Genomic DNA, 26711 nt, shown 5'->3' with positions numbered 1-26711 from the left:
TGCCCATTTCCACTGCCATTGGGGCTCTCCACTCTGATACCTGTGGTTACTTTGGACTTCAGTTCACCTCTTTATGCCAAGACTCATTAGATATAGATATAGATATAGATATAGATATATAGATATAGATATAAATATAGATATAGATATAGATATGGATATATAAATCTGCCCCAAGGCACTGCCACCATCAGAATCTGAATCTGCCCCCCCATGCCTTGTCTGTGCTGCACACTGCCAATGCCATGGACAGTACTGGAAACATGGAGGCAATCAGCCTCTGAATTAGCCAAACCTCCAATCAAGGTCATCCTGTTCCAATCTGGAATGACTATTGCCAATATTTCAGGCCCAGCCCTAGCTAAGTCAATCCCCTGGTAGTTGAGATTTGATATTGGGGAGAAAATGAAATATTCTTTTTTATTTTTAGTACATTTTATTTTATTTTTTAAATTGAAAATCTTATTTAATTAACTAATTTAGAATATTTTCCCATGCTTCCATGATTCATGTTCTTTCCCCTCCAATCCTCCCACTCCCTCCTGTAGCCAACAAGCATTTCCACTGGGTTTTACTTATGTCATTGATCAAGACCTATTTCCATATTACTGATATTTGCACTAGGGTGATTATTTAAGGTCTACACCCCCAGTCATATCCCCATCAAGCCATGTGATCAAGCAATTGTTTTTCTTCTGTCTTTCTTTCTCACAGTTCTTTCTCCAGACGTGGATAGTGTTCTTTTCCATAATTCCCGCAGAATTATCCTGGATCATTGCATTGCCACTAATGGAGAAGTCCATTACAATTGATTGTGCTACAGTGTATTAGTCTCTGTGTACATTGTTCTCCTGGCTCTGCTCCTTTCGCTCTGCATCACTTCCTGGAGGTTGTTCCAGTCTCCATGGAATTCCTCCACTTTATTATTCCTTTGAGCACAGTAGTTTTCCATCACCAACATATACCACAATTTGTTCAGCCATTACCCAATTGGAGGGCATCCCCTCATTTTCCAATTTTTGCCACCACAAGGAAATGAAAAATTCTTAGACATATTTAACCAAAGGATGATTTACTTAGCCAGAGCTGAGGACATTCAGCAAGGACACCACATTTATTCAGCTAAACATAGTTCCCTTGACTCTCTCTTGCTCATAATATGGACAGAATGTTAAGAATCAGGGGTCATTTGAGGTTTCCTCATGCCTTTTTGTACTTGAATATCCAAGAAATCATGTCAACAGTCTGATCCTTAGTTCTCTGAGCTAGTTAAAAATTTTTAAACCTTTACTTTCTGCCTTAGTAACAACTCCAAGACAGAAGGGCAAGGGCTAGGCAATTGAGGTTAAGTGGCTTACCCAGGGTCACTCAGCTAGGAAGTATCTCAGGCCATATTTGAACCCATGTCCTCTGATTTCCAGTGTAGGCCTCAGTGGATCTCATGATGTAAAAATGTGACCATGAGCAGAAGTAGCACCAGGAATAAATCAGATGGGGTAAGTGATTCTAGATGACAGTAAGCTGAGCCCTCTCATGCAAGTGCCCATACTTTTGGCCTCTGCTGCTGGGACTACATTTGCCTCCTCATGTCAAAACTATTGTTCAAGAATAAGATTCTGTCCCAAGGCACCCACCTTCAGAACCTGAATCTATCCCACTATGCCATCTCTGGCATTCTATCCACTAAGTCACCTAGCTGTCCTAAGCCACAAATATTGAGGATAATTCTGATCTTTTTTTAGAAACCCTAACCTTCTGTCTTGAAATCAGTACTAAATGGGACAGCTGAGTAGCTCAATGAGAGCTAGGTCTAAAGATGAGAGGTCCTAGTTTCAAATATAGCCTCAGACACTTCCTAGCTGTGTGACCCTGGGCAAGTCATTTCATCTGCCTTGGAGCCAATACACAGTATTGATTCTAAGATTAAAGATAAGGGTTTAAAAAATAATACTAAATATTTATTCCAAGACAAAAGAGTGGTAAGGGCCAGGCAATTGGGGCTAAATGACCTGCCCAGGATAACACAGTTAGGTAGTATCTCAGTCAAGATTTGAATCCAGGACCTCTCTATCTACTGAACCAGCTAGCAAAACCAAAATCTAACTTAACCTACCTGAGGTCAAACCTTAGAATATTGCTTCCATTGCAAGGTTAAACATGTGTATGCATGTAATGGAGTGTATATAAATTACCCAGTTGTGATAGGTGTGAGCAACCATACCTGTGTATGCTATCAGATAGGGGTGAAGAGGGAGGATCCAGGGACTAGTGATCAATTCTCAGTTTCCTCATCCCTCATGCATTAGGCACAAGATCACTCTGGGCAGCAGGAAGTCCCAGCATATTACTAGGCTACAATGGGGGGTTCATGGAGTTGAAGACCCCTGCCCAAACAGCTGGTGACAGAAACTCTCAAGCCCCTTAACAAGATTGTTTCCATCAGAAATACTGTCCTATACCAGATCATAGATTCCGGAGTATCTTCAGGGTTGAGCTGACTACTCATCTGCCACTCTCTAGCTCTGGGACCTTGGTCAAGATCTGCCCCCTCTCCAGGTATCAATTTCCCACTCTATTCCCATTCTATTTGAATTTTACTAATATAGAGAAAAAAGTCCTGACCTGGGAGTTAAGGAAGGGGAAATAAACATTTATAAAACATCTTCCTTGTGTCAGACATTGTGCTAAGGATTTTATATCTATGAGGTAGATGCTGTTCTGTCATTATCTTCATTTTGTAGAAAAGAAACTGAGGCAAACAGAAGTTAAGTGATTTATGTAGGGTCATTCAGCTAATGTATAAGTTCAGATTTGAACTCATGTCTTCCTGACTCCATATCCAGTGCTCTATCTACTGCACAACCTAGCTGCCTCAAGAAATCTAAAATTAAATCCCAGCTCTTTGATTGCTGCATGTATTTGAATAAGTCACTTCTCCTCAAAAGGCCTCAGTTTTATGATCTGAAAAATGGATAGGTTGGACTAGATGATCTTTAGAGTTAGTTCTAGCTCTGACATTCTATGATTCTAGAATCACAAGGTCTATATCTATCTATGTGTATTTCTATATGTTGTTCTCATTTGTCTTTTGTTTTCTTTATTGAAAAAAAAACACACCCATGTCTTCCATTTTAGAATCAATATTGTGTATTGGTTCCAAGGCAGAAGAGGAGTAAGGATTAGGCGATGGTGTTTAAGTGACATGCTCAGGGTCATCCAGCTAGGAAGTGTCTGAGGTCAGATTTGAACCCAGGACCTCCTGTCTCTAGGCCTGGCTCTTAATCCATTGAGCCACCTAGCTGTCCCCTTGTCCTTTTTTTCCCCCAAAGAAGATCAGTGACTTGGGAGTGAATTGAATTTAAGTGAGGCAGAGTCACAACTCAAAGTCATCAGCCTCACTCTTTCTTCCAGAGTCTTGATCAAAGTCCAATGACAGGACAAAAGTAAGGATGGTGGGTGAATGTTTGAGATGCAGTGGATGACCTCAGTGTCTCTGATGTCTGACCAAGTTCTAAGCACTCCATAGTACCTGCTTCAGCAGCCTTTATTGTTATTGTAACAAAAATTTTTCATCTGCCCTTTCCATAGTGAGAGGTCTTGCTTGGGATGGGCGTCCATCTAACTCACAGATGGGTTTGAAGCCCTCCAGTTATCCTCAACCTCGTTTAGCCCATCTACGGAGATGGCTTGCTGAGGTGTGACTGTGGCACATGCCACAGCTTTTTTTTTTTAAACCCTTACCTTCTGTCTTGGAGTCAATACTGTGTATTGGCTCCAAGGCAGAAGAGTGGTAAGGGCTAGGCAATGGGGGTCAAGTGACTTGCCCAGGGTCACACAGCTGGGAAGTGGCTGAAGTCAGATTTGAACCTAGGACCTCCCGTCTCTAGGACTGGTTCTCAATCCACTGAGCTACCCAGCTGCCCCCTGCCACAGCTTTTTGGAGCCAGGGGTGAGAGTTGGGTGGCAGGTGGACACCAGAAGTGGATGAACAACACTGAAAAGGGCTTAGCAAACTCTCACACCACAGGTGCTTCCCAAACACCTACACACTCCTCCCATATATGTAATTGGGTTTGTAAGTATATGGTTCCTGCACATGGTTGGAGTGGGGAGTGATCTACCTCATTACTCTGGTCCCCAATTATAATAACACCAAACTGACCAGGCTGGCTTATGATACTGATTAATTAGCTAATAATAGCCAGCATTTACATAGCACTTTAAGGTTTACAGAGTGTTAACATATTATCTCATTTAATCCTCACAACAACTCTGAAAGGTCAGAGTCAGTGTCTGTGGCAGAATTTGAACTCAGGTCTTCCTGAGTCCAAATCTAATGATCTCTCTACAGCTCAATCCAGCAACTTCAGGAAAGGAGTGGAAATATGGAGGATTATTTGGTGAGGTGGAAGAAAGAGATGCCTCCAACAGCATCTGATAGAGTAATAATATAGATTGATAGATACAGGTATTGCATAGTGATTTTTACAGCACTCTCTTCTTCTCTTCCCTCCTGATAGGACAGCATCGTGTGTGTGTGTGTGTGTGTGTGTGTGTGTGTGTGTGTGTGTGTGTGTGTGTGTGTGTGTGTGTTGACGTCTGTCCTGCCCCTGAGTTTATATCTTCATATGGTTCCTGATTATGTATGTGTCAGGTTGCTCTTTGTGTCTGTTCCTAGCTACCCAATTGTTCCTAGTCTGTCTAGGCTTCAGAGGGACTTGGCTGCCTTTCTTAAGCAGGAGCCTGGGATGGAGATGTGGGCCATGCTCAGGCCCAGGGGCCCAAGGCTCCATCCCTAGACAATCACTGATCACAGTTCCTAAAGGAAACAAGGAGAGGGGAGAGTTGATTCGATGACAACCCCTCAGGGCTCCAAGCCCATCCTTCATTGGGAATGAAGGACATAGCCAGGCAGCTGCCTCAGATCACTCTTATTATATGGGTGTTGGCTGAGCTGCAAGGTTCATACCCTCTAGCTGAATCCCAGGTACCAGAGTTCAAGGTCCCAAGGGGAAATAGGGAATGGGGTTGGGGAAATTATTTGAAAGGTAGATACTTATTTTTCTTTGGGAAATGACCCAGAACACAAGCTAGAGAAGGATGGGTGCTCATTGGTCAAGGCAGAGAGGCTGTTCATAGCCTCCATCTCCTTGTGCCACCGTGGGTCAACCAGCTCCATCTTATCTCCTACTCTTGGCTTGAAAGGAGGTGAGTAAATAAAGAGCAGGGGAGAAAATAGGTAACGCATCACTGTTAGGAGAAAGAGTACCCTCTGAGAGTATCCTTGGAACCATCAATGGGATGATTTGGGGAAAATGGTGTTATGCTATGATTTTCTACCTCTTGAATTCTCTGATGAAATCTCTAGCATGAATCAATAGGAACATACAAGTCCCCATGGCTACAGACAAGTCCTTTGATGCACTCCACCTACTTTCTTGGCTGCCTTTTGTTGAGGGTCAGTATTAATTGTAAGACAGAAGAGTGGTAAGGATTAGGGAACTGGGGTGAAGTGACTTGCCTAGGGTCATACAGGTAGGAAATATCTGAGACCAGAGTTGAACCCAAGACCTCCCATCTCTAGTCTTGGCTCTCAATACACTAAGTCACCTAGTTGTAAACCACCACCCCCAATCCAATCTCTTTTGTTGCTGTTTTTTTTTTTAATTAAGACCCACCACTTAGCTTTAAAAATGTATAACTTTTTTTTTCAATCACTTTCCATTCTGAGCATCATCTCTCAACCCTCTCTGCTACTCCCTGGTATTTGCAGATCTGGTTGAGAATTAGAAAAATGCAAAGGAAAGCTCTGATTGTGTAAACTGGGGCAAAGAGAGGTTTGTTGAGGTTTTCCCCATATGGAGATACCTGTTTCTCTGCAACTTTTAGACATTGTGCTTGACGATTCATTCTGGGACCAAGTAGAATGTCTGATTTCTCTATCACACGATATTCCTTCAAATACCTGAAGAAAGTTATTGTGTCTTTAAGTTTTCTTTTTTTTCCAGCCCAGATACCATTAGTTCCTTCACTTTCTACTACTAGAAATGACATCAAATCTCTTCTACCTTCTGATCATGCTCCTCTGAATGATCTCCTATTCTTCAATGGCCTTACTAATATGTGATAAACAATTCTTCAAATCTGACTGGATCAAGGTAGAATACAGTGGAATCACCACCTTCCTATTTCTAGGCACTTTGTCTCTCTTTGATGCAGCATTGGATTTTTAAAATGATCAATACCTTTTTTATTGAATAGTGGTATGTATAATTAGGAAACTGATTGGATCTCACTCAGTGGGCATGACAGTGCAGGTGGCAAAATGTAGTGATTCCCATTGTATAAATATTCTGTGATGTCAGCTAAGCTCATTGATTCCTTTCCTTGATGACCATATCACTTTGTTGACTTGTGGTATATCTTAAAAGCCCTATCTTTTCCAGATCTATACTAATACATCATTACATGTAAAATCAATTTTTCTTCTCTCAAGTATGCCAGGTTATATTTATTTTAAATTAAATCTCATAAAACATGATTCATCATTCTAGTCTTTTGAGATCATTTGGGATCCTGACTTTGTCAACCATTTTGTTAATGCAGAACCACCTTCAAATCTGATAAAGGCTTATGCTTTTACTCGTTATTGATAAAAAATATTAGGCAGTTTGGGTTAAGGATAAGTCGATCAATCATTCTACCACAGACCTTCCAAGATGAACCATTTATGACTACTCTTTTCATTTAGTCATCCAACTTGTTTATTATATATAAAACATATTGTCTTCCCACTAAATACTCCTCGAAGGAAGAAATCATCTTTTGCCCCCTTTTGTATCTTCAGTGATCAGCATAGTACCTGGAATATAGTATATACTTCATACATGCTTATTGATTTAACCAGTTCTGAGTCCACCTAATTATTTTGTCTAGCTCACATAGCTTCATCTTTTCTATAATAAGAACATGATAACCTTTATCAAATGCTTTTCCTCTATCTAGGTAAGCTATAACTATAATGTTCCTCTAGTAAGCCCATCTAGTAACCCTCTCAAAAAAGGAAATGAGGTTAGCCTGCTATAACTTAGCCTCTTTTTTTTAAACGCTTACCTTCTGTCTTAGAATTGATCATTTCCAAGGCAGAAGAGTAGTAAGGGTCATAGTTAGGAAGTTTCTAATGCCAAATTTGAACCCCAGACCTCCTGTATCTAGGTCTGGCTCTCTATCCACTGCCCCTACATGACCCACTCTTGATTAAATTATGTTGGCTTTTTATTTTTATTTTTTTAAGTTATTCAATCAATCAATATTTATTGAGTACCTACTGCTAAATGCTAGAGATATAAAGGCAAAAAAATCCCTATTTTCTTTTTTTCTTTCTGATACTATATATTTTTTAAAGTTCATTTATTTATTTAATTAATTTTTAATATTTTTACATGGGTACATGAGTCATGTTCTTTCCCTCCCTTCCTCCCACCCCTCTCCCATAGCCAATGCACAATCCGACTGGGTTTTATACATGTCATTGATCAAGACCTATTTCCATATTATTAATATTTACATTAGGGTGATCGCTTAGAGTCTACATCCCCATCATATCCCCATTGACCCATGTGATCAAGCAGTTGTTTTCCTTCCATGTTTCTACTCCCACAGTTCTTTCTCTGGATTTGGATGGCGTTCTGGGATCATTGCATTGGTGCTAGTAGAGAAGTCTATTATATTCGATTGTGCCACAGTGTATCAGTCTCTGTGTATAATGTTCTCCTGATTCTTCTCCTTTCACTCTGCATCATTTCCTCATTATAGAATGTCCCTGGCTGTTGGGCTCCAATACTCAATAACCCATAATGATTTGCAAGCATCTTGTGGCTTCTAGATCAGTATCCTCAATGCCAAGCTTGACCACAGGAGCCTGGGTTGTGTCTTGTGTCCACAAAAGTAAGACTGGTCAAGAGAATCCCTTTTCATGTTTCTCTTGCTTTCTGTGCTTGGATATCAAAATTTCCACTAAGTTCTGGTCTTTTCTTAGCAAATTCTTGGAAATCTTCTATTTTGTTGAATGCCCATACTTTCCCCTGGAAGTATATAGTCAGTTTTGCTGGGTAGTTGATTCTTGGTTGGAGACCCAGCTCTCTTGCCTTTCTAAATATCGTGTTCCATGCTTTGCGGTCTCTTAGTGTGTTAACCGCTAAGTCATGTGTGATCCTTATGGGAGCCCCCCTATATCTGAAGCTCCTCTTCTTGGCTTCTTGTAGGATTTTCTCCTTTTCTTGGAAGCTCTTGAATTTGGCAATTACATTCCTAGGGGTTGTCTTTTGGGGATTTAGTATAGAGGGTGTTCTATGAACCCTTTCTATTTCTATTTTACCCCCTTGCTCCAGAACATGTGGGCAATTTTCTTTTATAATCTCCTGTAGAATAACATCAAGTTTATTGTTTATCTCTGGTTTTTCTGGGAGACCGATAATTTGGAGGTTGTCTCTTCTTCCTCTGTTTTCCAAGTCTGTGACCTTTTCAGTGAGATATTTTATGTCTTCTTCTAATTCATTAATTTTTTGGCTTTGCTTTATTGATTCTTGCTGTTTTATGATCTCACTTTCTTCGAGTTGCTTAATTCTGGTCGTTAGGGACTGGTTTTGCTTTTCAGCTTTGTCTGCCCTTCTATTGGATGCTTCGAGCTCTTTTTCCAATTGAGCAGTCTTATCTGTCAGACTTCTGATCTCTTTCTCCCATTTTTCTTTCCAGGTTTCCATCTTTTGGGTAAGCTCCAGTTTGAGATCTTCCAGAGCTTGTTGATAGTTTCCATTTTGGGAGGCATGTTCTGATTTTTTTTTTTGGATTTCATCCTCATTCTCCTCTTTTCCTTGGGTACTTCCACCATAAAAGTTTTCAATAGTCACCTTTTTCCCTTTCTTCCTGGAGGCTTGATTTTGGGCCATGTGAGCCATCCCTTTGGTGGTTTTATTCCCCTTTCCTTTTTGGTCTGGGGTCTGGGTGATATGGGCGGGTTTTCTGTGAATTTAGGTTGCCTCAGACTAGTTCTTCCCAGCCTCCGAGGTTTCTTAGAGAGCTGGGCCCCTGATCACAGCCACAATGCCCAGGTGTTCAGCTCTGCCCAGATAATCAGAGTGTGGTCCGTCCCTGGTGTTTAGCTCCGCCCAGATGTTCAGCGCAACCGCCCCAAGTACAGCTCCCTGGGCCCCCTTTGCTCGGTACAGGATTCTCCTGTGTTTTTTCCTGGCAGTCCCCAGATCCCAAGGACCCTGGAGTGCCCCCTCAGACAGAGATGTTCCCCACTCACTCACTGTCCCAGTGAGTGCTCCAGTAGCTCACTCTGGTTTGGTGGGGGAGGTGGGGGGGGGGAAGGGCGGCTCAGTTCACGTTTCTGTGCAAGCTTTTCCTCCTTCTTATTATAGTGTGGAAATGTTCAAACCCCATGTACCTTCACCTCTGTGGGGTACTGGGGAGTCCTTCTGTTCCTCCAAAGGTGATTTTTATGCTCCTTTGATGTAGTCTATTTCGTTCAGTGCTGGGGAGAGGAAGAGTGTGGCGTCTAGATTGCAGCCATGATTACCCGGAAGTCCCTATGTTGGCTTTTTATGATTGCTGTTTCTTCTTTCTAGATAGTCACTAACCGTCCCTTTAATAATATAACATAAGAGTAGTTTGGGAGTATAATTGATAGAGAGCCAGCCCTGGAGTGGGAAAGACCTGGGTTCAAATTTGACCTCAGATACTTTGTAGCTGTGTGACCCTGAGCAAGTCATTTAACCACTATTACCCAGCCTTTACCTCTTTTCTCCCTTGGAACTGAGACTTGGTATCAGTTTTAAAATAGAAAGTAAGAGTTTTATGAATATATATGTATATGTATATGTACACATATCCCAGAAATTTTCCTGGTATCAAAGTCAAGTTCCTTGAAATACAATTTGAAGTCCTGATTCAGTTCCCCTTTTTAAAAAACTGTCTTTCTTTGATTTTTTAGCTCCTCCCTTTTATGTCTCCAAGATCTTTTATAGATCACTGACAGAGGCAGCTAGGTGACTCAGTGGATAAAGAACCAGGCTTAGAGACAGGAGGTCCTGAGTTCAAATTTGACCTCAGATTTTTTTCCTGAGAAAAGATACTTTGTAGCTGTGTGACCCTGGGCAAGTCACTTGACCCCAATTACCTAGCCCTTGCCACTCTTCTGTCTTATAACCAATATTTAATATTGATTCTAAAATGGAAGGTAAGAGTTAAAAAACATCACCTACAGTGAGTGAGCAAATATATCTTCAAAGTCTTCCAGTATCCTGAAACCTAGCTTATCTATCCTTCTGTTTACCTTGGATTTCAGCTCCCTATCAGCCATTTTTGTTCTGTGTCTTCTGGTCCTTGGCTGACAAGAAAGAAGAATAAGAGTTCAGCAGTTCCGAACTCTCTTTATAATCTAGCATTATCCTGTACACCCTATGGAGAGAGGTCTTTATCCTTTATCTTCCTCTTTTCCCAGTACAGCTTTAAAAAAAAGAGGCACACCCTTATATCTTGCTCTTAGCATTCCTTGCTAACCTTAGCTCATTCTGAACTTTACTTCTCCTAAGGCTGTTTTCACAGGCACATGAAACACTTCTGTTTTCATCTTCGTTAACTGACTTTGCTGCCATCTTATTTTTATATGTCTCTTTAAAGTCTAAGTTGAGTGATTCATTCCCTCTAGATTGCGATGATCTCTAGACAATTCTGCCATTTTCTTTTCATCAGAATTTTTTGGGTCTTTTTCCATTATCATTTTTCTGCCTGGGCTGACTTTTGTAAAATTACAGAAAATATAAGCTCCTACCTATATTGCCTCTGAACCCTTTGAAAGCTCTGTTCTCAATATCTAAGTCATAGGGAAATTTTTGCCCAGGTTATTCCTTCTTTCCCTAACACATATCCCAAGTAGTTGCTTAACCTTAGGGTTGCCTTAATTTTCATTTCAGCAGTCAATTACTCATGATTAGTCAAAAGAAATTTCAGAGACATAGAAAAGGACTTTCCCTCATCACTTCCTTCACCTTTTGAGGTATGATATTTTATTCAAAGGAAGCCCAGAAATTGTTGGCTACTCTATTGTTGACAAGGAGAGCTTCAATAGATAGGTGAATAATAGAAGTGCTCCATCACTTCTATATTATGGACTATAAATCAATGCCAGACTTAATTTGTTCTTCAACCTCTCCTATATTTCTACTTCTATTCAGGTGGTCTGCTTTGATCTGCATTCTGATTCCAACAGTTCTTTCTCTGAAGGTGGATAGCATTCTTTGTCAAAAGTCCTTCAGAATTATCTTGAATCATTGTATTGCTCAGAGTAGCTATGTCTATCACAGTTGATCATTCCACAATATTGCTGTTACTGTGTACGCTGTTTTCCTGCTTCTGCTTATTTCACTATGCATCAGTCCATGAAGGTCTTTCCAACTCTTTATATAATCATTCTGTTCATCATTCCTTACAGCACATTAGTATTCCATCACCATCATAAACCACAGTTTGTTCAGCCATTCTCTAATTGATGGGTATCCCTTTAGTTTCCAATTCTTTGTCACCACAAAAAGAACAGCTATAAACATTTTTGTACAAGCAGGTCCTTTCCCATTTTTTTATCTCTTTGGAATACAGACCTAATAGTGGTATTATTGGATCAAATGATATATACTGTTTTATAGCCCTTTGGATATAGTTCTGAATTATCCGCCAGAATGTTTGGTCAGTTCACAACTCCACCAACAATACATTAGTAGGACTTATCTTATGTTGACCAGAAACAAAGTCAGATTCTAAAACTGATGCAAAGAGTCTTCTTGTGATTGTACATTTCAAGCAATCAAGGTGTCTTATCTGAAAACTGGTCCCAATTGTTCCCTTATCTTTGTTTATAGATACTTAGAAGACAAATGGGATATTTCCTTTTCCAAATTCAGGGAACTGCATCTGTTCCCTCTTAGAAAACTTGGAAAGTCCCTAATCTTTCATTCAATTAGAAATCAGATTGCCTAATGTTGTATTGTTTCCTTTTAATTAATGGCCTTATTTTATTGTTTTTAATATATAAAAGTCTGGCTCCCCCTATATTTGGGGTCCAGGCCTAAGCTGAGGACAAGGCCTGGACCTGGTTTGTTGGGCAATTGGCATGCATTACTCATTAAAAGTCTGAGCCTTTGTTTCCTCAGTATTTCATCTGTTTTTGCCACAACTGGAAGACCATTTCCAAAGATGGATCTTCTTGAGGAAGGCCTCCTTGGTTAATTCCATGAAGCTGTCCACAGGTATATTCATTTCCATTCCTGCTCAGTCCTAATATAGCTTCATATAACTGTTTACTTGTTTGTGCATTTTGCCCAAAATTCAGCTATGTCACTGTAGTATTTTCCCAGGGACACCAGAAGACCCCCAGTCACACTTCCCCTCCCCATCAAGGTTCTGCACATTTGGCTGCCTGTGCTAATTGTGATCCATGATATGGATGTTCTACTCTATCATGAAGGAGAGAAACAGATGTGATCACACATATACACTCTCTGATAGGTACAGACACATGCTACCTTCTGGGACCTTGAGCAAGTCCCTTCTGTGCTCTGGACCTCAATTTCTTCCTCTGTAAAATGTCAGGATTGTATTAAATTATCTCTAAAGTTCCATCCAGTGCTACTATTCTAAAATCCCATCTACCTAGGCATACACATGCATACACTCAGACTTACATGGCACACATATGGACATACACATGCTAACACATGGACATACACACACACACATCAAGAACTTCTTAGCTATAAGCAGACAGAAGAATGCAATAAATCAACAGCTGAAAGCTGTCCCAAGTATATAACATTACTTTGGTGAGAAACCTGAGCTCCATGTTGGAGGGAACATGGGTATTTTGAGGGGGGAGAGGCCCTGTCTCTCAGGACTCTGTATAGCCACTGGGAAGGGGAGATGTTTCCATTATAAAAAAAATGATGAAAGGGCTGGAACACAAGAAAGAGCCAGAGGTGAGTAAATAAAACCATGATCTCTGACCTCTGGGGTCAGGGCTCAACCCTAAACTAGTGCTAATTAGGGAGATTGGAGATCCCAGTCCAAAGTTCTTTGGTGAGGCCCAGAGTCCTGGGACCCTGGAAATGAGAGAATAGTAGGTGGGGAGGTGTATGTGTGAGGGGACTGGGAAGTGATTGGATGGGCAACATAGGTAGGAGTATGTATATGCCTAGTAGAATCCTTTCTTCCCCTCATTTATCTTTGAGGTTTTTTTAGGAGAGCAAAGAAAAATTCAAAGTAAAAAGGAGTCCTAAAGTTTCTTTGTCTTTTTGTGCCTTGGTTGATAAAGAAACTCTGGATTGGGACAACCAGAAGAATAACAATGGTTAGAGAAGAGGGGACTCTAGTGAAAAGCAAACTTCTTCAAGGATTAGCTGACTGATTAGTGAATTTGTTTGCCCTGACCATGATTATTTGTCCTAGGAATATTTGTTTAAAAAACAAAAACTTGGTAGTGGAAGTAAGGAGAAAAAAGGGAATGAATGGTGGTGATAATAAAAAAGAAGAAAAGATAGTCACCAAATTATTATTTTTTTAATGCATAGAAGAGACCAGCTTTGAAACTAACATTTTGAACGTATTATGTGCTTTAAAAAAAGAAATCTGATTATAATAGATTTGTAGTTTCATATACAATTCTTCTTTTCTGTCCTCTATATGTGAAAATGTTCATGTGAATTGTATTCGTCAAGTTCCAAATCACACACACAAAAAATATTTAAAATCCACTAAAAAGTAAGTCTTAGCTGAGTTAGGTCAGAAGGCTGAGTTTCCAAGGGATCAAACTCCTGGTGCCTCCTCCTTTGGGGAGTAAAAGGGACTATTGGGCAGGTTCTCCCCCTCATGACTTCTCAGGGTCCTTGAAAAGAGGACTCTTTTCTCTCTGACAGCAAAGATGTAGGGCTATGGAGGAAAATGTAGCTGGGAGACTATTTAGAAAATGCTGTTATCAAAAGTGAGTTCTCTACTTGTACAAAAATATTTATAGAACCTCTGTGTGGTACCAAAGAACTGGAAATTAAGGGGATGTCCATCAATTGGGGCATGGCTGAACAAATTGTGGCACATGTTGGCGATGAAATACTATTGTTCTATAAGAAATAAGCAAGATGATTTCAGAAAAAGCTGAAAACATCTTCAGGAACTGACAGAGTGAAATAAGCATAACTGGGAGAACATAGTATACAATAATAGCAATAAATGGAAGATGATTATCTGTGAAAACTTGGCTACTCTCAGCAATGCAATGATCTGGGACAATCCTGAAAGACTTACGAGGGGAAATGCTATCCATCTCCAGAGAAAGAGCTGTCGGAGTTGTCTTTCACATCAGTGTATTTTTGGTTTTACTTTGCTGTTTTGGTTATGTATGACTTTGCTCTTACAACAATGACCAATATAAAAAGTGTGTTTTGCATGACAATAAAAAGAAAAAAACTTTAAGAGGGTTCTGCTTAATGACACAAGACGTGAGCCCTTTCTGGAGCTTTCCTTGGCCTTTTGTGGGAGAGAACAGAGTTTAAGGCAATCTCTGCTTAGCTTCAACTACAAAATTAGACAGAGGCTCAAGGAAGTTAGCATAATAAAAACCAAATGCACTGTTCTACCTATCTTTCCCAGAGAGTTTTTTCATTTCCTCATTGGCCTCTTAGCCTCCATTCTATTCTGGTTTTGTGGCAAGATATAGGACCTGAACCCAGCTTACAGGAAGGAAAATTGGGGCCCAGGACATTGTGGACAAACTTAGATTAAAAATTTGAAATAAATTTCCCAAGAAAATTAATTATTAAAAAATCTCTGAGTGCACAATCCACAGCCAGATGTCTATTGCCTCACTCTCTGCTCCCTGAGCTTTCTCAAAGTTTGAGGCACTGTTATCATCAAACTTGATCTCCAGGAGCACCCTAATCTCCTTCTATAATAACCAAGGCACAGGTTGGAAGCCTTTTATGGGAAAGGAGCCATGACAAATGATGTTCTTAGATTGACCTTTTGAAGAGCCACATTTACAAGTCATTTAACATTGGTGCAAAAGAAATTTTGCATCAGGGTCATCTGTATGGATCAGGGCCTAAATATTTTAATTTGTGCAAGTTAAATATAATGCAAGAGTGTCATTAGAGTCCTCTAATGATTCATTGTGGTATGGAGATGACCCTGATCTTTCAAAGGGTAGCCTTGAAGGCATGAGCTTTAACAAGTCTTACCCAGATGGAAAGGTTTCAAGTGTGGGCATGTGTCTGTCTGTCAACCAATGATCAGCTCAACTAAATTCAAAGAAGCTTGTCAACAGGTTGGCCACAAGGTGCTGAATTGTTTTGGTCATAGCAACTCTTTCAGTCACAGAGTTGCTGCATTATCGAAGGAAGTTTCCACCACAGTGAAATTCTAGTCCCTCTGTGTCATAGTAAAAAAGGTTCTGCATTCCTCATCAGTAGAATGATGGATTTCAAATTCTACTTTTAAATCTGATTCCATGACCTGACCATAGCAACTATCATTTACTTCAGTAACTATTAACCTCTCTAAGCCTCAGTTTCTTTATAATATTATTAATAAAAGCAAATAATTATTTGTTGTCTCTAGGAGGAGCCTGTTAAAATGCACATGTGTATCATAGAAACTGGAGAGAGGACCCTAAGGAGTTTCTAGAGCCTTCTCTCATTAGCACATTAGCACATTGAGTCTATTAGATTAGTTAATTGTTGCCTTGGACAGCAGAGAGAACCTAGCCCTGAGGGGATGATGTTGTAATGCTTGGCAGAATTTGAAGAAAAAAGGGCAGCCTCAAGTCCTGGAAAGGAGAGCAAGTTGACCACTGATGGCAATTGGCTCCCTACTAGGAGCTTGGTATGTTTTTAGGCAAGTGGTAGAGAAATACGAAAGCTCTTGTCTAAACTCTACTCACTTCTAAGGTTAGAGATTCATTGTTCTTAGTTTTAAGGCCTTTCTAACTAAATAAGATGAGTCAACACAGATATAAACTCTTTCCTTTATTATGGCTAAAAGTGCAGTATGTACTTAGAGAGATGCCAGAGGCTCAGGAGTTCCTGGTTGCTTGACCCCAGGCCCTTAGTAAGAAAACACTGACTTTCCCTTTTGCAAGCCCACAAGCCCCTTGAAGGTGTGAAAGGGAAATTTACTTAGAAACTAAAGTAAAGAAATACTGGAGTAGAGGAGTGAGAGCTGAAGAGACTAGGTTGTTAAAGGAAAAAAAGACACTAAATCTTTAACCCAGAATAGTCTCAGATTATCCCTGTGGCAAGGTCTGGTGGGGGCCTAAAACCAACCCGAACTTTTCCTCAGACAAATCTGCTATCACTCTCACTCTGTGTGTCTTGCCCTAGTTGATTCTTCTCATCATTTTGCTACAAAAGCACTTTTTTGTCTAATCGTCAAGATTCTAGCCTAGGAAACAAGTGGGTATTTGCTGATCAGGGAATGACTGAACAAATTGAGTCAGCCATCTAAATATAAAGGAATAAAAAATAAAATAAATAAAAATAAAAAGGAACAAAATAAATAAATATAAAGGAATACTCGAGCTCTAAAAAATGATTAATACGGAGAATGCAAAGCATTATGGAATGAGTTGTGCAAAGTGAAGTAAGCAGAACAAGGAAGACAATAAAGTGAAAGGATGACAAATTCAAAACTTAATGTTGTACCCTTTGACCCAGTGACATGTCCCTTCTAGGTTTGCATGCCAAAGAAAGAGTCAAAGGATTCATATTTATAAAAATATTTATAACAGCTTTTTGTGGTGGCAAAGAATTGAAAACTAAGGAGGTTCCCATCATCTAGGGAATAGATGAAAATTTATGATATGATATGAATGTGACTGTAATTAAGGGAATAGTCTGGGAGAAGCTTGGGAAGACTTAAGTGAACTGATGCACAATAAATTGTACGCAATCAGGAAAACGATTTATAGAATAACAACAATACTATAAGACAAAATACCTTGAAAGACTTAAGAACAATTACCTAACACAATTCCAGAAGACTCAAGATGAACCTTGCTATCCAATGTGTGTGTGTGTGTGTGTGTGTGTGTGTGTGTGTGTGTGTGTGTGTGTGTGTATCAGCTGAGTGGCATAGTGTATAGAAAGCCAGGCCTGGAGTTAGGAAGACTTACCTTCTTGAATTCAGATATGATCTTAGACTTACTAGCTGTGTGACCCTGTACAAATCTCTTACCATGGTGGCCTCAGTTTCCTCATCTGCAAAAGTTACTGAATTAGATTATTTAGTTTCCAATTAATTTTTAATTTGCCTCTTCATGAACCCTATTAATTATACTTTTTATTGAATTATGAGCTGGAAAAAGTTGCATTTATTATTTCTGCTTTTCTGAAATTGGTTGTGATGTTTTTATGCCTTAGTATATGGTCAGTCTTTGTAGAGATGAAAAGAAGGTATATTCCTTTGTAAAAATTAGCAAGAGAAAGAAATGGTAAACCACTCTAGTATCTTTGCCAAGAAAAGCCCAAATAGGATCATGAAGAGTCAGAAATGACTAAATGACAGATACATATGTGTGTATACACATATATGTTTCATGTGGGAATTCATTTTATATGACTATAAATATTTGTAACAGAGTCTGTTGTTCTTGCTTTCTTAATGAATAAGTAAGGAAGGTGGGAGGTGGAGAATTTGGAAATGAAAATAACATAAAATATAATTTTTCAAAAAGACATGAGCAGTTGGATGTAAATCAAAGCATACTATTTTTCACATAAATACACTTATGGTTTTATTTGGGGAGTTTGATTTTGCATGATTGTGCTCTTACAACAAAGACCAAAATGGAAATGGGCTTTGCATGATGATAACATTTTTCAAAGAGAAAGACATGAGAAGGCACTTCACTCTGTTTCTGTGTGGAGGTAAGGAGTGGGAGAGGAGGAGAGTGAATACTACATACAATGTTTTAATATGTCAATTGGTTTTACTAAATTGTTTCCCTCCCTCGTTTTTATTCTTTGTTAAAAGATAGCTTTCTGGGAGGAACATCTTAGGGAATATGAGTGATATAAAAAACAAAAAGTATCAATAAAATATCATTTAAAAAAACTAAATAATGTGAACATACAATAGCCAAGCTTGTATCCAAAAAAAGAGGTATGATATCGTTCTTCCCTCTTTGAAGGGACTATATATTGACAAATGAAAGTGGTGTAAAAACAAAGATATCAACAACATTTTAAGTGAGTGAACTAAGTTAATGGAGAGGAATTATAGCTTCAATTTCTTCTCCAGAATAAAAGAACTGAGCGCTTGGTGAGGCTTTTCTGCTGTTTATCCTTTTTCAATATAATTCTTGTTGCTGCAAATAAATACCTTCTTGATCCCTTGTTTTAAAAAAAAAGGAATAGCTAGTTTAAAAAAAAATCTGAATAGCTTGGAGTAGTGGATGGAGAGTCTTCCCAGTGTAAGGAAGACTTGGGTTCAAGCTTCTCCTCGACATATCCTGGTTATGCATCCCTGAGCAAATCAGTTAACTTTTTAGTGTCCCAGGAAACTCTCTAAGTCTAGAAGGTACAGAATGGCAGTAGATTTATGTTGAGAGAGGAATCCTCAACTAGAGGTTCCCTACACTAATGAAATCACAGGTGTGGATTGAAAACCAAAATAAAACAAAGCAAAATCCTAACCTCTCTAAAAAGCTCCTTGATAGTCAAAACAGCTTGAATGTCCTGAAGAGAATGGAGGAGCTGTCTATTTTATAGGATGGGAACTGGTGGCAGCCATTTTGACATTCCATAGAATCATCCATGATGGGGTTGTTATCAAGTTCAGAGCACAACTAAAGGAGTACTTGAGCTGTTGGGAAATATTCAAAGAGGGGTTTAGATCAATTCTCCCTTGTAAAATAAATGTGGAGATAATCTGAGTATAAAGGAAATATTCTTGAGCTATGAAATTATTAATATGAAAAAATACCAAAATAAGCAAGAGATAAACACTGATGCAAAATAGAGTAAGCAGAACCAGGAAAGCAAGTTCTAATTACTAGCACTACACAAGTGGAAAGAATAACAACAAAGAATGCTGTACTTTTTGTAGGTGAAAAGAAATGGAAAGAGAGTCCGTATTCATTAACTGGGGAATGGGCAAACAAGTTGTGGAATGTACATGTAAAGGAATATTACCATCACATCTATTAAACACCTATTGTAGAGTAGGCACTGTGCTACTTGCTGAGAATACAAAGAAGGGGAAAACCAGTGTTTTATAAGAAATCTATAATGAACATTTATTTAGGACCTGCAAGATTCTAGAGGACATACAAAGTTGAGGTAAGTTGGATTCAGGAAAACTCATCTTCTTTAATTCAAATATGCTTAGGCACTTACTAGCTGCCCAACCCTGGACAAGTCACTTAACTGTGGTGCCTCAGTTTCTTCATCTGTAAAAATGAGCTGGAGAAAGAAATGGCAGACCACTACAGTATCTTTGTCAAGAAAACCCCAAATAGGGTCATGAAGACTCAGACACAACTGAACAACAACAGCTACATGTGTGTCTGTGTGTATGTGTGTATACTAGGGCTTGAAGACTAGTAAGGAGCTCTAACACCAACCCAGGTAACTAGAATATGTAACATCATCATCAACAATAAACAACCACCACAGCAAAAATCTCTAATGGAAATTACCCTAGGTTTTTTTTTTCATTATCCTTAAGTTACTATTTCTTCCATTTACAATGCAATTCAATAGCAGTATAATAAAAACAATATTGCAAAGACAAACAACTTTGAAAGTTTTAGGAACCATGATCAATGCAAGAACCAATTGCAACTTCTGGAGAGTCATGATGAAACCATACTTTCAGTTTCAAGAAAGGGAAGTGATGGACTCAGAGTACAGATTGAAACTTTTTCCCCCTTGGACCAAAGCTGGATTTCATTATTTTTTAATTTACATGTTTGTAACAGAGGTTTGGTTCTCCTCGATTTGGGGTGGGGGGAGGAGGAAGGTGGGAGGGAAACAAGATAGATATGAAAATAAAATAAAATTGGATCTAAATTTTTTAATTAAAAAAATTACATTTTGTTTTTTGTCCTGGGAGCACTTCCTATTCTCTTTTCTTGTTTGGATAGAGATGACTGACAATTCGTGCACTGAATCAGTCCCTCCCCCCATCAGTTTGCCAGATCCCACTCACTTTTCCTTACTTATTCTCTCAGATGATTCATTCCTGAGATGTATTCAGGGGAGAGACCTTCAGTATCCCATAGTTTAAGGTTTATATGAATCTAAACGCACTCTAAGCATCTGTTAAATGTGATACACATAATTCCCACAAAGAGGAATAGAAGTTTCCTCAGAAAAATTAGACTGTTCAATTCTCAGCCAGAACTAGAGAGTCTTGGCCAGGCCTCATGTATCTGTATCTGTGTGTATGTGTGCACGTTTGTTGCATGGCCAGAGGAATTTAACGCTAGAGGAGACGTAGGTATGTTCATGCTTTTTTCTGTTTCTATGTGTGCAGGTGCTTGTGTGCACATGTCTTTGTATATTTGCGTGGACAGGTGTTTATACATGGACCTGTGGGTTGGAGGAAGTGCTATTCTGTAAGATGGAAACAGGAGAAAAGGCAGGAGGGAAGATGAGAAAAGCAGCAGGAAAGAAAAAACACCATTTTATTTTTTTAAGAGAGAAAAGCAAGAAACAGGAAAGGAAGAGACTTGTTGGAAGTCTCTGTGCATATAATGAGAACAGACTGGTTCATAATTCATATAGATAGATCTGTTCCCCGATGGCTGTCTAAGGCACTTGGGGAGGAGGATAGGCTGAGTATGCAGAATAAGGACGGAGGAGAGGAGGAGAAGCTCCGAAAGGGGCACCTGGTCAAGGGCCCAAGGAATATGCAGAGTTTGGGATGTTCTTTGCTCTCTGTCTCTTCTCCCTTCCTTGCACACTGACTCATACACATTGGCTAATCTTCTTCCCCCCAGTGTGAATGGCAGGTGGTGAGAGAGACGGGAGAAAGCGGGAAGTGCCCCCCCCCCTCCCCTCCAAGGCCTGAGGACCATGGAAGTCTCTTCCTTCCCTAAGGCGGCTGAGAGGCTGAGAGGTTTCTCTGCCCAAGGTTTCGCTGACATCGGAGGAGGGGGATAGGGGAGGCCTCAGAGGCAGTGCAGGATTTGCTGAGCCTGCAGGCTCTCCCACCACTCCCTGGTCCCTCATTACTTAGATCCATGTGCAAGAAACATCTTTTTATTTGAAGGCAAAACAGAGCCCTCAGTCTATAATATTTCATCACTGGGCGGGGGGCTGGCACAGTAGACCTTGAACCCTAGCTCTCAGTTCTTTTTCTGAGACTTGTTCTCCTGTGCTCCCTCTCCCCGAGTGGTAGAGAAATCAGGCGGCAGGTAAAAGAAATCGGGCTGCAGGCAAGTAAAAGTGTTGAAAACCTTGACCTGGGTCTGGATCCTATGAGGGAGGGGGTAAAGAGTGGGCATATCTCGGTTCAGGTTACGTGCTGACTGACCACAGGGATGGACAAGGCCTGTGACCTACAGCCGCAGGACTGGCGAGGGGTGATTTCTCTAGTCTCTGGTTGGGGCATCCCTGGAGCTTCTAGAGTCAGAGTGGAGGCTGCTGGGAAGGACCTAGGTGCTGCCAACTCCGCTATAGCGTACCGCCAGGCAGTGGCCACTTCCCACGCAGAAAGCCGAAGGTCCCCTGCAGCGGCCCCCGGTGAGAGGCTGCGCGCCTCATTGAGTGGTTATTAATAGGGAGTTTGTCTGGTGTCAGACACCGACATGAAATACATTAGCATTATCCCATAATCTTATTTAGTAAACACTCCGCTGCTCCGTTTCCTGTAATTGCATTGGGAAGATGTAATATTTATGAAAGGGGAGACAGGGATGTCACTGCTCATCTCCGCTGAGCAGTAAAAGTCCTGGAAAAAAAATGTGTTAGGGATTTTATGAGCTGGAGAGAAAGCACACCGGCCGCGCTGCCCTTGCCGGAATCACTGCGAGTGCAACTGAGAAAGGAGGAGCAGGGAAAAGGAGTGGAAAGGGGCGGAGGCCTGACCACAGTTACACCAGTCCAAGGGTGCCTTGACTTGAGCCCAGCCTCTGAGTAGTAGAAGAGAGTAGCGTGATGGCTGGCTTCCTGTCTATCGGGTCCGGCTGGTAGGTGCTTTCCTGGGTCTTTAATGAGCTTTCGAGAGCACGGAGGAAACTATCCGACAGTTCGAGGGCTTCCTAGGCCTCCCCCAATCTCAATACCAGCTCATGCCAATCGTGGACCCTGGTCCCGAATCCCTGGGTGTGTAGGTGGGTGCTTTTAGCCAGCGCAGTTATTTACATCTCTTTGAGGGAAAGGGATGCGAATGGAAAGCGCAGTGAAAGACCCATCTTCAAAGCTTCGGAAGTCCGATGCTTCTAGGATCAAAGTGTGTCGCCCTTCTACTTGGATCCCTCTATTTTCCGGGAATTGGGAGCACAATAAAATAAGGACTGAGGATAGGAGACCGAACACCGGTCTTCCCTGCCAGAAGTCTGATGGGACGGGGAGAGGCTGTTAATCTGCCCCTTGGTCTAATTAACCAGGGAGATCTCATTTTCTCTAATTGTACCGGGGGAAAGGACATTCATCTCCTTCGAGTTCTTTGCCGACAGATTTCTGTAGGATGCTATAGGGAGTATTGTTTCTCCCCCCCCCCAAATGTCTGCCCCCTCTCTCTTCCTACTACTCCTGTACATGGGAATCGTAGGAAGCCCGTACCTCCTCGCCTCTGGTCTACTCTACAAGCAAAAATCATTGCCTCAAGTCCATAATGCTTAATTTGCACTGGATGTTTCAATAATTTGGGATTGTTTGCCATTCACCTCTTCGCCTCTGATTTCCTTCCCCTAAGGTGATTCTCAAACCTCAGCAAATTCGCCGCAGATCTTCTTGCTCTTCTGACTGAGTCGTCTATTTGGGGCAGGGGCAAGAGTGCAAAGTGTGCCATAGGGCGTGTGTGTGAAGTGAAGGGGGAGGGAGTGAAGGAGAGAAAGACCGTATGCAGTAGCTAATCGAACCCCAGTTTGGATACAAACCTTTGAAGTGTGAGAGCTCTGGTCCTAACCTTTCATTTGTGCTGGTAGCTCCACTTCCTCTGGCTCCCACTTCCAAACATGTGGGCTTGAGCGTCATTCTTGGAGTAGGGACCAAGATCTTTGCTGGAGATTCCCCACGAGCCCTTGCTGACTCTAAGGCTCCAGCCACCCAACTCTTTCGAGTTGGTTCGACTGATGTTGGTTCAGTTGGGGAGCTATCCACGCACCAATTATCAAACTTCCAAAACGCCCTGGGGCACAAATGGCTCCCTGGGTCTGCATAAACGCAAAGTTTAAAACTTTCTAAGCATCACTGGTTAGAGCAGTCGAGATACAGTATTCGACCAGCCAAGCATACACCTTGGTCGACAGACCACAACCACACATACACATATATACAGATACATAAACCTATACACAAATCCCGACAGACACACACTTGAGTACAGCACCCCCAACACAGTTATTTAAGTCACAACTCTCTCAGGCCCAGTGTCCAGGCCCTTGACAGCCCTAGCAGCTGAGGGCGGAGGAGGGGGTTGCACAGGCCCCTCCTAGTGCCAGCTTCTTGGCTTCCCCATTAATCACTGCGTCGCTGTCCAGTTGGGGATAGCTGGGCTCCTAACTCGGCCAGCCGCCAGCGGGACAAAGGGCCCAATCCGCAGGGAAGCTCGGGGAGGGGGAAGGCGCCCCGCAGGGCTCCGGGCGCCGCCCCAGGCAGGGGACGCAGGCGGCTGTTGCCTTCTTCATTCAACTCCCGGACTCTGGAGGGGAGGGAGACCGAAAGGGAGGGCTGGGGGCTGGTGGCGCGCAGGGTGGGAGCCTGCTCTGCTTGCCCTAATTCAATTAGCCCGGAGCCCGCACACCAGGAGCTAGCAGGCAGCTGCTCTTTGTATCCCGGGAGCCCATCCATATGGAGATTCCCTCGTGGAACCGCCCTCTTTCGCCCCCCACCCCCAACCCTGCGCCCCTAAGCACCACCCGAACTCCTTTCCACGCTGCTCCAGGGAGACTGGCACCGGCCCTCTTAGGTCAGGCTCTCTACTCTAAACACCTGAGGTTCCACTCTGCAACTCCTTCTGGGACCCCAGGATCTTTGGTGTAGAATTTGGAGTTAGTTTGGCAAAGCTGGGGGAACAGGGAGCAGAGGAGAAGAGATACACAGAGAGAGACAGGAAAATTACTAGCGATGGGGGAGTTCGTGTATGTATGTGTCTATATAAATGAAAGAGTATGTGTATTCGAGTGTGTATATGTGTGCTTGTATGTGTGCGAGTGAGTTGGAAGGGGAACGAGCGATTGAATCGCTCTGAGAATAGTTACTCTTGCAAACGACCCCAGGCACTTGTTCAAGGCGAAGCACAAATGGGGCCTCAACTCCACACCTGCAAACAGGGTACAGAGAATGAATCTCCTTTGTCACAGAGCAAGGAGTAACACTGTTAACTCAGCCAAAATAAACTAAAAATATTCCAGCTTCCTCTCAAGGATACAACCAACGCCTCACCCTACTGCTTTGTTCGGGTTGAGGAGTCTATGTCGCCTCGCCTCCTGGCCCCCTCACTCTCCATCCTACCATCCCGTGTTCTCCGAAATTCCAAAGAGTTTTATTCCATTTACGTTATAGACAGGTGCGTCTATTCCAGTTCTGAGCTTCGGATCCAAATATTAGGCACGGAGTCGCAAAATTCCAAGCCTGAATGGCTCAGCTGCTCCTGGGCGGCTGGCCCCCCAGTCCTGGTAGAAGAGAAAAAATGTGAGGGCTCAGCGAATAACCAAGGTGATGAAGACTAGGCCAGGACCATTTAGTAGGCTCTAAGAAAGTGGGACTGGACCCAAATCTCATCCCCCTTCCATCTTTCGTTCCTAGACCCAGGGATGACAACGCAGACCTGATGGAACGGGTCTGAACCAAGGGTTCTTCACTCCCTCTGACCCCACAGACAGGACGAGTCTGTTTCCTCAGTTTCCATGGGATCGTATGGAATCTACGAAGTCTGTGTCCTGAGGTCCCGGTCTAAGCACCTCAAAGGAAACAGGAGACAGGCAAACATTCGGGTTGTTTTGGCTTCAGAAAGTTCAAGGCCAGCCTTACGGAGACTGGTTAGCTGTAAGGACTTCAGACCAGAGGGACGATATGGCTGTGAGCGGGAGGTGTTGGGAGAGCCTTCCCCCCCACCCCCCGGCCGGCCAGAGTATGGTGGAAGGCATGACAACGTGCTCAAGACTTCGCACCCCCAAGAGGACCGAAGAATAGTGTGTTGTTTTGTCAGTGGGTATCTACCAGAACGTGAGTTCCGAATGTTATGCTGGCATTAGTGAAGTATGAAAAACACCAAAGGCTGGTTTTCACAGTCTCGGATCACAGGGTATCTACCCTGGGGGATGATTTACAGGAGAACAGAGACAGGAATCACAGCGGAAATAGTATATCTGTGGCAATCTGCACAGACGACGGGGGTGAACTCGTCTATCAGATCACGAATCGTGGAAGGATACTTTAGACACCATCGATTAAGTCCATCCGCTGGGCACCAGCGCTGGGGCCCTGGCTTACACCTGGGCCTGTTCTTTCAGAACTCCCGCCCACCCTCAGGCCCGCCCCTGGACAGAGAAGGGGGAGGTGAAGTGCAGTATCTCCCTGTACTTCCTCCTGCGCCCTGCGCCCCTCCTCCCCCCGGCCCATTCCTCTTAACTCCTTTCTCCCGCACTCCCCCCCCCCCCGTACCCCCTTCACCAGTCCTCCCTTTCCACCTCACCCGGGTGAGCTGGGCTCATTAAGTGCACCCGCGCGCTCCGTAATTACTCTAATAAGGCGCTTGGCGGAAAAAAAAAAAAAAGGGCTGGCAAGGAGAGCGCACTGGGCGCTCATCAATTGCAGCTGTCTGTGCTCTGCAGGGCCGACTCATTACTTACCCGACTTCCCGGCCAGTCAAACGGGCCCAGAGCGGCGGCTGTGGAGTGGGAGGTGGAGGCGAAGGATGTCGCTACGGCTCCGTCCTTAACCAAAATGCGTCTCTTTAAAGGAAGTAGTCTTAGGAACTGGCCGAAAACCAGTTTTTCATCTCACTTTCCTCCTCTTCCTCTTATTTCCCCCATTCTACCTCTCCTCTCCTCCCTTTTGTGCCTTCATTCCAAATTTCCTCTTTTACTCCTTTCCCCGTCTTTTTCCCATTCCTGATCTCTCCCCTCTTTCTCTTTCCTTTTCGTTTTCTTTCCCTAGCTTTCCCCGGGGACAACCCAGAACTAGCTGGAGACAACTATTCCTTGTGCTTTGGTTCTATTAGATTTAGGTGTCCCTCAACTTTGGGCCTGACTAGCCCAGTGTCGCACTGGGCCAAGATAGTCATATGAAGGTATTGGACTAGAATTTTTGGTTTATATAGTTCCTCTCAGTTCTGTTGTGGTATGGGGTCTCCAGCCTAGGAAGTATCCGCCTGGGGAGCCCAGGTGTGTTTGGTGAAAAGAACTGGAGAAGATGGGGGAGGGGGGAGGAAGGAAAGTTGAGGGGAAAAAAGAGGGGTGAGAGAGACAAGAATGAGGGAAGTGGAGGAAGAGT

Source organism: Monodelphis domestica, chromosome 1 (genome assembly GCF_027887165.1).
Source record: "Monodelphis domestica isolate mMonDom1 chromosome 1, mMonDom1.pri, whole genome shotgun sequence".
Taxonomy (NCBI): domain Eukaryota; kingdom Metazoa; phylum Chordata; class Mammalia; order Didelphimorphia; family Didelphidae; genus Monodelphis; species Monodelphis domestica.
This window is presented reverse-complemented; position numbering follows the sequence as displayed.